The 14,271-nt window shown below is 40.1% G+C and overlaps 1 protein-coding gene across 19 annotated transcripts in view; it reads right to left on the minus strand.

Annotated features, from left to right (window-relative positions):
• celf4 (CUGBP, Elav-like family member 4) overlaps positions 1–14,271 on the minus strand; it is a 1,212,964-nt gene that overhangs the window by 110,804 nt on the left and 1,087,889 nt on the right. The gene's annotated exons all lie outside the window — the stretch shown is intronic.

Here is a 14,271-nt window from a genome sequence, read left to right on the forward strand (position 1 = left end):
GAAGTTCACAAACCTGTTCACTTTGTTTAAAACTCATATTTATTTTGCTCCATTTTGGTCATTACACCAAAAAGACAACTCAATCAACAGCCTTAGGAAGCTATTTGTCTGGCAGGTGTAATGTCTATGTTTAGTTAAGCCTTCAGTACTAAGATTTCATAACTAGTTGCAACCAGTGGAAAACAGTTGCCTTCAGACAGTGTAGTAGACTGTCATGCACTATGCAGTGCCACAGCACAATCCATGTATCATTGAAACGGACTTGCAACAATAAACTCAATGGTTTAGCAGCTGGTTTATGTTACTATATAAAGACTTAAAAGAAAATGGTGTCATATGGCCAAATGTACATAATTAATAAGATTGCACATAAGCTTTCAAATAGAGGGACAAAACCACTGAGATTTAATGGCATAGTTTCATAGGACTGCAGTAGAAGAAAACATAAGACTGCAGAAGAAGAAAAACAAGAAAACAGAATCAAGAAAGGTCCACATTTGAAAGCAGGGACTACTTAAAACCAATGTTTACCACTTACAACAACTCATATACTTGACAAATAAAATCATATAATCAAGTTTTGATAACTACAAAGGCAATTATGTTTAAGTCAGGATCCCGGCTTCTGTTTGAATTTATTTTTATGTCTCTTAGGTTCATTTTTGATTAATTTATTACACTCATTTCTGTTAATGTTATTAATTTTTATTATTTGTCTAATTATTTATTCCCAATTGTTTTTATTAATATATTATACTGTTTCTATGTGGTCAATCATGTTATATTATTTTCCTTGTATTTTGTCAGTGGAACCTCCAAAGGGCGAGATCATTCCCTGTAACCTGCTAGGAACCACTCCCTGCCTTGCTTTTTATAGGCTGGGATTCAGGTTCCTTGTGGTTCATCGATTTAAGTTCCTTTGAAATTATTGAGTATTGTTTTATTTATTGGATTTACTGGTTTTGAAAACTTTTTGCTTTGGGACTATATGGCATTGGATTGCGTTTCAAGCAACTTATTTTGACTCTTCTGAGTGTTCTCTTGTATTTTTTTCCTTATGTAAATAAATACCCTATTTCATAAAGATTCTTTTAATGGCCTATATTTGTGGATTTGTTTGTAGGCCTCACCTGTTCTTGATATTTTGGTGCCATAATCGCAACAGCAGTAAAATTCTCAAAGACAGAAAATATATTTTCTTTTTAAAAGTCAATTTTTTATGACTAATGAAGTTATATACCTTATGTCAAAAAATAATATTGTGTACATTATATGCGTATGACATTTAATATACTACATTTATTTTTAAACTGCTAAGGGAGATATAGTGGTTAGCACTTGCTGGCACTGTATGGAATTGGTATGTTTGTTTTTCTCTATGCATTCTGTTTTTCCACCTCATTGTAACAAGTTGAATAGGTTAGGTGTTAGGTGAATAGGAGGCTCTAGAGTGTACCAATATGTGTGAGTATATTGTGTGAAAGACTAATGAAGTGGGAGGGTTTTTAGATCCAATACTGCTTAACACTAGAATCCCTGAAACCTACGAAAAAAGTTGGAATGCCGGGCCACCTTAAATTCCTTTGTACCGCTTCATTAGCGTCTCTGTTTTACAAATGTGTCAGTCAGCACTGGCAGCAAGCAGCCTGCTATCCATCCCCTGCCAACACAGCTGAAGTTCTCCCAGCTCAAGTGTGTTTATCTGGGTATGATGTGTCTTGAGTTGTATAGGGTAAATATAATGTTATTTGGAATACATACATTTCATGTGTGTTCTATTTCTACAACGATCTGGATAAATGTAGAATGATAGGAAATGCGAGGCAAAAAATGTTTAACACATAACAAAACAGAAACTTTTTGTCTCACTTCAGCTGTGTTGGTTAGGGATGGGTTAGCAAGTTGCTTGCTGCTTGTGCTGATTGACACATTTGCAAAACAAAGACACTGATGAAGAAATTAGAAGGAATTTATGGTGGCCTGGCATTATGACTTTTTCCATAAGCTTCAGTGCTTCTGTTGTGTTAAAAAGACTACAGGTTCCTGCTATTCAAATACTTCATTAGTAGTTCCTCAGAATAAAGTGAAAAATTAAATTCAATAAAGTAATTTTGAGCCTAAGAAAGAGACTTAGTAGGTAATAAAAAAGAAGAAAAAGAATATAGTGTAAGTGCTTGTTCAGTGAAGGCAAGATTCAAACCATAACAACCTGGGACCACAGAGTAAGACAAGTAAAAAGCAAACATCTCCAAAAGAAAAATTACTTGGAATCCTCATTTCTTGTATGAATTGATTTTACTTTACAGTACTTATATATATCCAGAGATACTGAATTTACATTATTAATTGAAATTGATTGCCTGCTGCTTTTATTCTTAGTTCATGTATCATACTGCTCCATTGCTTAGCTTTAAAGCATCATCTGAAATAAACTGAAGACATGTGCAGATTAACTGTAAACTGGTTTGGTGGATGTTGTGTTGACAATAAAAGAAGATGGTAGGCACAAGTTGTTTCTTTAAACTCCAAATCTTTACTTTTCTTATAATGTTTATTCCGGAACTGTCCAGCAGATCTGAATCAACAACTAGTCCCACCTGACAGTGTGAGTGAGTTTACCTGTAAAGCCCTTGCTCCCCACCCTGTGTTGATTCATGCCAAGTACCCAGTGCTGCTGGTAAAGGTCTTAGTAACGCTAAAATTAGAAAGCAGTTTCAGTAAATGGATAGATATACAGTACCCATTAGTTACTTCTTCTTTTATTTGTTATGGAGAGCTTTATGAAAATAAAACTTGCATAAAATCAAGATTAAATTTTCTGACTTGCTTCAATTTCTGAGCTCTGGTCGAGAATGATACTCCTGAGAATGATTGAGTTTCATCTTACTCATAAGGATCACTTCTAACTATAAACTTTCACAAATATTACTTTGTCAATCTGGCCTGCTACATATTTTCTTCTACAGTGTCCATTGTTATAAAATAAATTAAGCAATTTTAAATCTATGAAATAGTAGCATCAATTAATTACGTTGGGCAGTTTCCCGATTTTGCATGCACAGGCCCTGCAGCTGGTGGAGCATCTTTCACACTTTTTCCTGTTTTCTTTTTTTTTTTCCCATAAATCATGTTTCCCTGCCATGATGCTTTGTTTGCCTCGTGATTTCCACTGTTCTCAACAGATTGATGCAACTTCAAGAAATGGCTGGAACATTGCTAAGAGTGCCAAGTCATATGATTATTTTCTGAAACAAAGACTGTCAGATTTTTTTATTTTTTTTTATTGATTGGTCTTGCTCAAGTTTCTTAAAACAAAGTTTATGCATTATATTCTAGGACACAAAAGGGGATTTTTCTTCCATTTTCTTTCACCTGGTTCTTCCATTACAAACTAAACCTAAGCATTTAAGTAATATGCCTTCAGCCTACCTTTATCCCTTCAAATCTTATTTTTCTATGCTGTTCCGTTGAGATACAGTACATGTCACATATACATCAGAATACTTCAAGTCCTCACTCCTGGTTGGGAGCGTTAGTTGTCAATCAGAGGCTAACAAACTTGCATGCATGAGTAAACAGTGAATTTGGATGCAGAATTAATTTGCAATAGTAAATGAAAACTATACATTAGTTTGTACTTTATTATTGCTTGACACATTTTCATTCTCTGCAATTTTCATGTTTGATATTGATGTATAATTATATATGTCAAAAAATATTTTTAAAAATCAAGAAGCTTTAAATGAATAAGCACAGGTGTGTATGGTAATTAATTAGTGCATCTCTAGAGAACAAGCTGCGATTTGCACCTGCACTTGTTCTATAGAATGATCTGCTTTTTAGAAACAATGTACAGTAGATACAATAAGAGGTCTTATACAAACACATCTAATATTGAGAATGAAATTCTGCTAACAAAATGCCTTAAATGTGGGTGATGATATTCATATTCCTGTTGGAAAGCAAATTACTATCTTCAATAACATTTGAGATCCATCTGGGACGTATCAAAGTGAATAAATGAAACGTTAATGGAACTAGAAATTCCATAACCAATTAGACTTAGCCTCTAAGCAAAAATGGTTGCACTGAAACCTTGCTGCATATATGTGACCCTCCAAGGTACAACCAGATGTATCTGTTGTACACAGCAGCCATATTGAAACACATTAACGTTAACTACTTGATAAAAGCAGAAGATAATTCTCTAAGCCAGACCAAGTATGTAAGAAATACCTGATGCTCAGTGGAAAGCAAAAAGACAGCATATTCAGAGGGATACACTGAATTACAAAATGGCAGAGAGTTACAAAATGACACTGCACAATGGAAAGCTGTTTATTTCCATCTGACACATCTTCTCCTGAACTACATTTCCCTCTCAACATGCATCTTTCCATGTCTAATTTCAAGTCAACCTATTTTTTTTTTAATTTCATGGACAGTCTGACCCCACTGATATAAATTGTTAATTCTTTCAATATGCATTGTCTGTTTTCCATGTGAGAAAAAGTGCAATAGCAGACATACAGGATATAGTGGACAAATATTACTTTTAAATCTTTGATTTTTACACAAAAATATCTTCAAAAGAATGCTTAAAGTTTATTAATCTACAAAATACATTAAATACCAAGTCTGAAAAACTGAATTACAAGTACACAAGGAATGTCAGGCTGAAATTAGATCAAATGCTACTACTAAGATGCTGTTATGCTGTGTTTCTTTTATGAATTATTTACAAATTGGCTAATAATACTCCTGTTCAGGCTTCAAATAAAATAATGTCTTGAGTTCTGTTGACACAGACTGCACTGCTGTCACTTCACCTTGTGCTCCCTTCAAAACTTTGAAGGAATTCACCTTTTCTTCGGTGTTGTTTTCATTATCCAATCTGTTTTTAACCCCCATTCACAACAAAAATGTGATTAGGCAACTTTCTGTTTTTGCATTAATGATAAAACCTTTTATGTTTTGGAATAACAGAAAAATGGAACTTGTATAAATATATGTCCCGTCTCGAAAAAATTGATGTACTATTCATAAACAAAAGTCCTTACACCCATTTCCCAATTAGCTTTAAAACTATATCCCTTTAAAAATCTGGAGGTAGAAAGTTAGCTCCCTTCTCTCTGAGAAATATAATTTTTAGAGGACTATTAAGTTACTTTTGGAAGCCCAGCCACAGGGAATGCATAAACTAGTATGTTTCTTTGTGCCGTTACCAAGCCCAGATAAATGGGGAGGGTTACATCAGGAAGGGCATCTGATGTAAAATTTTGACAGACCAATATGCGGACAACAATACAAACCATACCGAATCAGTCGAGGCCTGGGTTAACAATAGCCACCACCAGTATTGTTAGCCAACAGGGTGCTGGCAGAAATTGGGCTACTGTAGGCTAAAGAAGTAGAAGAAAAGGGGGGGAGAAGTGTCCGGAGGCAGGAGGAGAGGAGGAAGGTAAAGAGAGTGGAACTGAGGGTAGGAACTTTGAATGTTGGCTATATGACGGTAAGGGGAGAGAGTTAGTTGATGTGATGGAGAGAAGGAAGGTTGATATATTGTGCCTGCAAGAGACTAAATGGAATGGGGAGTAAGGCTAGGTGGATCGGAGGCAGATTCAAATTGTTCTATCATGGTATAGATGGGAGGAGAAATGGGGTAGGGGTTATTTTGAAGGAACAGTATGTCAAGAGTGTTTTGAGGACTGAAAGCCAGAAGTCTACGTGACCATCATCATCAGGTCCTTCCATGAAAACCCTAAATACAAAGAGGACTGTTTGATTTATGTTAGGTAGATTGCCCAGAGGGGACTGGGCGGTCTCGTGGTCTGGAACCCCTACAGATTTAATTTTTTTTCTCCAGCTTTTGGAGTTTTTTTTTTTTTGTTTTTTCTGTCCACCCTGGCCATCGGACCTTACTTATTCTATGCTAATTAATGTTGACCTATGTTTATTTTTTATTGTGTCTTCTATTTTTCTATTCATTTTGTAAAGCACTTTGACCTACATTTTTTTGTATGAATATGTGCTATATAAATAAATGTTGATTGATTGATTGATTGAGGGTGAAAAGAGTGTCAGACAGAATGATGATTATGAAGCTGGAAACTGAAGGTGTGATGTTTAAGAATAAAGGGAACTACAGGGGGATACAATTGATGAGCCACAGGATAAAGTTAAGGGAAAGAGTAGTAGAAGACAGGTTAAGAAGGGAGGTGATGATCAGTGAGCAGCAGTATGGTTTCATGCCAGGAAAGAGCACCACAAATGCAATGTTTGCTCTGAGGGTGTTGATGGAGAAATATAGAGAAGGCCAGAAGGAGTTGCATTGCATCATTGTGGACCTGGAAAAAGCATATGACAGGGTGCCTCGAGAGGAGTTGTGGAATTGTATGAGGAAGTCGGGAGTGGCAGAGAAGTATGTAAGAGTTTACAGAATATGTACGAGAGAAGTGTGACAGTGGTGAGGTTTGCGGTGGTAGTGACAGATGCATTCAACGCGGAGGTGGGATTACATCAGGGATTGACTCTGAGCCATTTATTGTTTGCAATGGTGATGGACAGGTTGACAGACAAGATTAGACAGGAGTCCCTGTGGACTATGATGTTTGCTGATGACATTGTGATCTGTAGTGAGAGTAGGGAGCAGTTTGAGGAGCCCCTGGAGAGGTGGAGTTATGCTCTAGAGAGGAGAGGAATGAAGGTCAGTAGAAACAAGACAGAATACATGAGTGTTAATGAGAGGAAGTCAGTGGAATGGTGAAGATGCAGGGAGTAGAGTTGGCAAAGGTGAATGAGTTTAAATACTTCGGATCAACAGTACAGAGTAACGGGGAAGAGAGGTGAAAAACAGAGTGTAGGCAGGATGGAATGCGTGGTGAAGAGTGTTAGGAGTAATTTGTAACAGACAGTTATCAGCAAGAGTGAAAGGGAAGGTCTACAGGATGGTAGTGAGACCAGCTATGTTATATGGGTTGGAGATGGTGGCACTGATCAAAAGACAGGAGACAGAGCTGGAGGTGGCACAGTTAAAGATGCTACGATTTACATTGGGTGTGACGAAGATGGATAGAATTAGGAACGAGTACATTAGGGGGTCAGCTCAGGTTGGACAGTTTGGAGACAAAGTCAGAGAGGCGACGTTGTGTTGGTTTGGAAATTCACAGAGCAGACATGCTGGGAATATTGGGAAAAGGATGCCAGGCAAGAGGAAAAGAGGAATGCCTAGGAGAAAGTTTATGGATGTGGTGAGAGAGGACATGCAAGTGATTGGTGTAACAGAGCAAGATGCCGAGGACAGAAAGATATGTAAAAAGATGATCCACTGTGGCAACCCCTAACAGAAGCAGCTGAAACAAAAAGAAGATTAGGCTACTTTTGGAACTTCTTAACTTTGAAATCTATTCATTGAAATAAGTCAGCAGATACATAGTGTAAACACAAAGAAACAAGAACTGCTAATGCTATTACTGTATATTTACATGTTTTGATGATGCAAAAGCGAAAACAGAGGATGCGGAGACAGCACAGGTACAGAAAAAAATAAGTACTGAAATAATTCACAAAAGGAGCAAAATACAAGGCAAGGGGAAGAGCATGTTCATATTCCAACCACAAAAGAATAAGGCTGCCTTATCAGCATAGTTCTTTAACACTGTATGAACAAACAGCATCTTCTGTACAGTACATTCTGGCAGAGGTGGTTTTTGGAGCAACGCTGTATTTCACACAGGGAGACAAGTTGACTGCAGAGTTTGCTGTTGCACAGGTACTGAACAATGGTAAGACTTATGATCCCCAAAGGAGGAAATGGACAACCCAAATCAGACACCAACATCAGGCAAATAGCCAGGGATTCTAATCATATGCAGCACGAGAATGGAAGAAACATCATAAGGAGCTTCACAAATTTTACTAAAATAGCAGAAAAATCTTGTGTATGGAGATGGCATACATTATTAATTTTTTGGTTTGATTAATTGATTGTCTAAACTGAAATATTCAATGATGGCTGTAATAATCTCCATCTAACTAATGCAGCAGACGTCTAGAATGAACTACCAGAGAGCTGTGCTAAACTGTTAACGTCTTTATCTGAAAGGATAATGTAAAGCTCAGATGGAGAACTGCCATGACTTTAGTTCATTTGCATTAATTGCAATGAGTTCAGTCAGAGGTTGACAGCCCAAGAAAGGGGTCTCACAAGCATGGTGCACATTATTCCACTTGGATTTAGCCCACTTGTGTGTTCAACCTTAAAAAAACCTAGGCAGATTGATTTTGTTTAAACACAACATCCTGGTACCACATGAGGCTTCATCAAATGCTCAAATGTAAAATTAAGGCAATAAAGGAGTGTTTGATGAACATGGAAGGTTTAGTGTGCCACGGGAATACAATCAAATACACTGTGGTATGAGGCCCAGCCTCTCTCAAGCTGCAATTTTAGGCAGGACAGCTCCCCTTTTTTCTTCACAAATGTTATTGTTATCGTAGGTCTCTGTCAGTCAAAGCTGATGATCGGTAATATATACTTGTTCATTCATGTTGATGACATTGTTATTATTACATTATTATTTGTTCTGGCTGCAGACTTGGCTGGGGCAGTGTCACTTGAGCCTGAAGGGGCCAATGTGAGAGTGATAGACCCTGATGCAAAAGTCTGATGTGTGCAGTCTCTGGTCTGTTGGAGGTCTTTTGCTCCTTTCTGCATTCCCGCTTTTCTGCCGCTATGTTCATTAGCTTCTCCTCCCCAGGCTTGAGGTGTTGGTTTAGGGTGTTTCTCTGCCTCATGCAGTCAGCTTCAAGGCCCTTCCAGCACTCAGTATCTATGTCAAGTGCCTTCATGTCTCTCGTGCAGACATTTTTGTATTGCAGCTGTGGGTGGTCAGTGGTTCTCCTCCCAGATGCTAGCTGTCCATAAAGGCTGTCTTTTTGGGATGCAGCTGTTCTCAATATGATAGACATCGTTCAGCCAGCACAGTATATGCTGTCTGAGCAGGGTATACATAACTGGAAGGCCCACACAGGACCTTGCCTTTGGACACTTTGTCTTGCCAGGATATACCCAGAATACATCTCAGGTGAAAGGTGTTGAGTCTTCTCTCCTGTCTGGCATATGTGGTCCAGGTCTTGCTGCTATATAGCAATGTGCTGATGACACAGGCATTGTACACTGCCATCTTTCTCTTCAATATCAGCTTGGGATTTCACCAAACTCAAGTTGTGAGGTGTGCAAGTGTTGTAGCTGCCTTACCAATCCTCTTGTCAGTAAGAATATCTAAGGAGAGGTTTTCAGTGATGGTCGAGCCAAGATATGTGAACTGATGAATGACATCGAGTCCATAATCGTTGATGGTAATGACTGGTGGTACCGATGGCCTGTTACAGGAGCAGAATGAAGAAAATCCCAAAGAGTGTTGGAGCTAGAACTTAGCCTTGTTTAACATCACAGCAAACGTCAATGGGTTCAGAGGAGCTGACATTAAACTGTACTGTCCCTTTCATGTTGGTATGGTAGGATTCAATCATGCTCTGAAATTTTGGCTGGCAGTCAATCTATGAAAGAGCCTTGAAAAGACTATCTTTGCTGACTAGATCAAAAGTCTTGGTGAGGTAAATGAAAGCAACATATAGGGGCATCTGCTGTTCTTTGCATGTCTCCTGAAATTGGTAAAGGGAGCAAATCATGTGTACTGTTGACCTCTCAGTTCAGAAGCCACACTGTGACTCTGGGTAGACATGTTCTGCCAGCTTCTGTAGACGGAACAAAATGACCTGAGCAAAAACTTTGACGATGATGCTAAGGAAGGAAATGCCTCTGTAGTTGTTGCATTCACTTCTCTCGCCCTTATTCTTGTATAGGGAAATGATCTTAGTGTCCCTTATATCCTGTGGTACAGCACCTTCTTTCCAGCACTGGCACAGGACTTCAAAAAAAAGGAAGCAGTAGTGTAGTCTAACAGTGCTTGACCAGGTCTGGAAGAATCCAGCCTTTGTCTGTGGCCTTGCCGGAGACCAAGGTGTCAATTGCTTTGCTGAGTTTGTCTACAGTTGGCTCTGTGTCTAACTTGTCTATAGTTGGCAGGTGCTCAATAGAGTCGAGTAGAGGTCAACATAATATTCTGCCCATCTCTCCATCTGCTGGCCTTTGTCAGTGATTACTTCCCCAGTGGAAGATTTAAACTCCTAGTTTATGACAGTTGCTTTCCAGCTGTCGCGTCTGTCTTGAAGGTTTCCATCTTTGTCCAAACATTCCAACTTCCCAGTTTTAGAGCTGGTCTCTTTTTTTTGTGGTCTTTTATTGCTTGGTGCGATGGTTGTAGTCTTCTGTTTGGATAGTTCCTAATCTCCATGCACTCAGTGTAGATAGCAGCTTAGGAGGGACAGCACCTTACTGGTGGGAGGTTGCCCAGCCTGAGGTGGGTGATAGCTGTCCAGTGAGATCCAAGAATTTCTTCCACCATCGGGAGCAACCCATGGTGCCACACTCTATGCAATTTGAGAAGTAGCTTATAACTGGTATCTATTGCTCCCTGTGTTGTGTTGACACTGTAGGAAAAGCTGGAGTATCTTTTCCAGGTGGCAAGTGTAAGTCTTAGTAAGTGAATGGTCGGATGTAAGCCTGGGTAGTATTGTATGGAGGGCAAGTTGTTGCCCATACAGATGCCCCCTTTGCCCATATCCCATCTCTATTGGATCCAAAGGGACATCACAGCTATTGGCACTAGCGGCATTGCAGGAGTTGCCAGAACGAGGTTATTGAAGTGATGAACTGCTTTCGGAACTCCGACTCCATTACGTCTGAAGCCTTGTCTATGACTAGATATAGCCACAAGGCAGCAAAGGTTTTTAATCAGAGTTTTCCTTCTCCTAGATGGGCTGTCTACCTGAGATAATGAGCCTCATCTCCCTGAGACTTGTATGGGGGGGTGGTAGATGACCCCACCCTACATAAGTGCATTTGCACTTGACACTACCTGGATTGTATAACCATTCAAGCCATGTCTGCTATAAAAATTCCATAGGAGAAAACAATGGCCCATAGAAAAACAAAGACAGAGCCAGGGGAACATGTCATTTTCACCTTTTATCTCTGTTCATTTCTATATCAAAATCAACGAATTCTCTTTCTAAAAACCTCAATTTAATTAGGCTTGTTTGAAAATAGATGAATGCTTTCAAGATTTACTTAAAATAACAACTCATTTGTATCTATGGAAGTCATATTTGTAGTAAATTGAATTTAACTTGATATGAAAAGTAAGTGAGATTTTTCTTTCTCAGCAAAGGGCATTTTAACCCAAAAAGCATGTTTCCTTCTTTTGTAAAGCAAAGACAACAATTTGTGTAAAAGTAATGCAGTACATAAAACACATCTAAACAGAAAAAAATGTACTTTTGTATAACAGCAATAGAATTTAAGGCTATTTTTACAATCTTTGCAAAAAAAATATTTTTGTAAAAGTTTAATTTCCAGATGGAATATTTTACAGATTGCAGATAGATAGATAGATAGATACTTTATTAATCCCAAGGGGAATTTCACATACTCCAGCAGCAGCATACTGATAAAGAACAATATTAAATTAAAGAGTGATAACAATGAAGTTATAACAGACAGACAGTAATTTTGAAAAATATTAACGTTTAAGGGTGGAACTGAAGAGTCGCATAGTGTGGGGGAGGAACGATCTCTTCAGTTTGTCAGTGGATCAGGACAGTGATGGCAATGTTTCGCTGAAGCTGCTCCTCTGTCTGGTGGTGATCCAGTTCAGTGGATATAGTGGATTCTCCATGATTGACAGGAGCCTGCTCAGCGCCCGTCGCTCTGCCACAGATGTCAAACTGTTCAGCACTACAATAGAGCCTGCCTTCCTCACCAGTTTATCCAGGCGTGCTGCCTCCCCAGCACACCACCGTATAGAAGAGTGCGCTCGCCACAACTGTCTGATAGATCATCTGCAGCATCTTATTGCAGATGTTGAAGGACGCCAGCCTTCTAAGGAAGTATAGTCGGCTCTGTCCTTTCTTATACAGAGCATCAGTATTGGCAGTCCAGTCCAATTTATCATCCAGCTGCAATCCCAGGTATTTATAGGTCTGCAGCCTCTGCACACAGTCACCTCTAAAATCCACCACCAACTCCTTGGTTTTGCTGGTGTTCACTTGTAGGTGGTTTAAGTCGCACCATTTAACAAAGTCCTTGATTAGTTTCCTATACTCCTCCTCCTGCCCACTCCTGATGCAGCCCACGATAGCAGTGTCGTCTGCAAACCTTTGCACGTGGCAGGACTCCAAGTTGTATTTGAAGTCTGATGTATATAGGCTGAATAGGACCGGAGAAAGTACAGTCTCCTGCGGCGCTCCTGTGTTACAGACCACAATGTCAGACCTACAGTTACCGAGACGCACATACTGAGGTCTGTCTGTAAGGTAGTCCACGATCCATGCTACCAGGTATGAATCTACTCCCATCCCTGTCAGCTTGTCCCTAAGGAGCAGAGGTTGGATGTTGTTGAAGGTGCTAGAGAAGTCCAGAAACATAATTATTACAGCACCACTGCCTTTGTCCAAGTGGGAGAGGGATCGGTGTAGCATATACATGATGGCATCCTCCGCTCCCACCTTCTTCTGGTATGCGAACTGCAGATGGTCGAGGGCGTGGCGGACCTGTGGCCTCAGGTGGTAAAGCAGCAGCTGCTCCGTGGTCTTCATCACATGTGACATCAGAGCGACAGGCCGGAAGTCATTCAGCTAACTAGGATGTGATACCTTTGGGACTAGGGTGATGCAAGATGTTTTCCTAAGCCTCGGGACTCTCCCGTGTTCCAGGCTCAGATGGAAGATGCACTGTAGAGGACTCCCCAGCTCCAACGCACAGGCCTTCAGCAGTCGTGGCGATACTCCATCTGGATCCGCAGCTTTGCTGGTACAAAGTCTCCTCAGCTCTCTGCTTACCTGGGCTGCTGTAATTGTTGATTGGGGGAAACTCTCTCCTATGCTGGTATCAGCAGAAGGATGGGTGGAGGGTGCAGTACTCTGAGGTGAGAGTGGGTTAGGATGGTTAAACCTGTTGAAGAAGTTGTTCATCTGGTTTGCTCTCTCCACGTCTCTCTCGATGGTGGCAACCCGCTTCGAGCTGCAGCCAGTGATGATCTTCATCCCATCCCACACTTCCTTCATGCTGTTATTCTGCAACTTCTGCTCCAGCTTTCTCCTGTACTGCTCTTTTGCCGCCCTGAACTGGACTCGGAGTTCCTTCTGCACGTGCTTGAGCTCATGCTGATCACCGCCTTTAAAAGCCTTTTTCTTCTGGTTCAAAAGGCCCTTGATGTCACTTGTAATCCATGGCTTGTTCTTAGCATAGCAGCGTACTGTTCTTACTGGAACTACAATGTCCATACAGAAGTTGATGTAGTCAGTAGTGCAGTCAACAACCTCCTCAATGTTCTCACTATTTGACACCTGCCAGATATCCCAGCCTGCTCTGCCTCAGGGGACCACTTACTGAATGAGTGTGTGGTTGTAGGTAGCTCCCTCACTCTTGGTTTGTAGTGACGCTGAAGCAGACCCAGGTTATGATCTGCTTTCCCAAGCGCAGGCAGCGGGGTGGTGCTGTATGCATCTTTTAACGTTTGCATACAGTAGGTTGATAGTCCTATTTCCCCGGGTGTTACAATCCACATAGTGGGAGGAGGCAGGAAAATTTTTGTTCAGTGTCACATGGTTAAAGTCTCCAGCGTTTAGCACAAGAGCCTCAGGGTGCCGTGTTTGTAACTTAACAACCGCGGAATGGATTATGTCACCCGCTATCTCCATGTCCGCCAGAGGAGGGATGTAAACAATAACAACAATGACGTGTCCAAATTCTCTGGGCAAGTAATAGGGATGCAGACTTACAGCCAACAGTTCGATGTCCCTGCAGCAAGTGGAGATTTTAACATTTACATGTCCAGATTTGCACCACCTTGTATTGACATAGAGAGCGATTCCCCCTCCTTTCTGCTTCCCGCAGGTACTTGCGTCTCTGTCCTCTCTAACTGTGCTAAACCCGATGGTGAAAAAGTCTTCAGTACAGATATAGTATGATATATGAAAAAAAGTAGGATCCGGACTCTGTGTTTTCATTAGCTAGCAGAAATTCACTGACATTACACTGAAGATCTTTTTTTCTCCTTTACTATCATTTGTTTAGTGTATTGGTACATTAACTAGTTAATTAATTAACCAACCAATTATACTGACATTTGCTTTTTTGTTTATTTA

This window comes from Polypterus senegalus, chromosome 7 (genome assembly GCF_016835505.1).
Source record: "Polypterus senegalus isolate Bchr_013 chromosome 7, ASM1683550v1, whole genome shotgun sequence".
Classification (NCBI taxonomy): Eukaryota; Metazoa; Chordata; class Cladistia; order Polypteriformes; family Polypteridae; genus Polypterus; species Polypterus senegalus.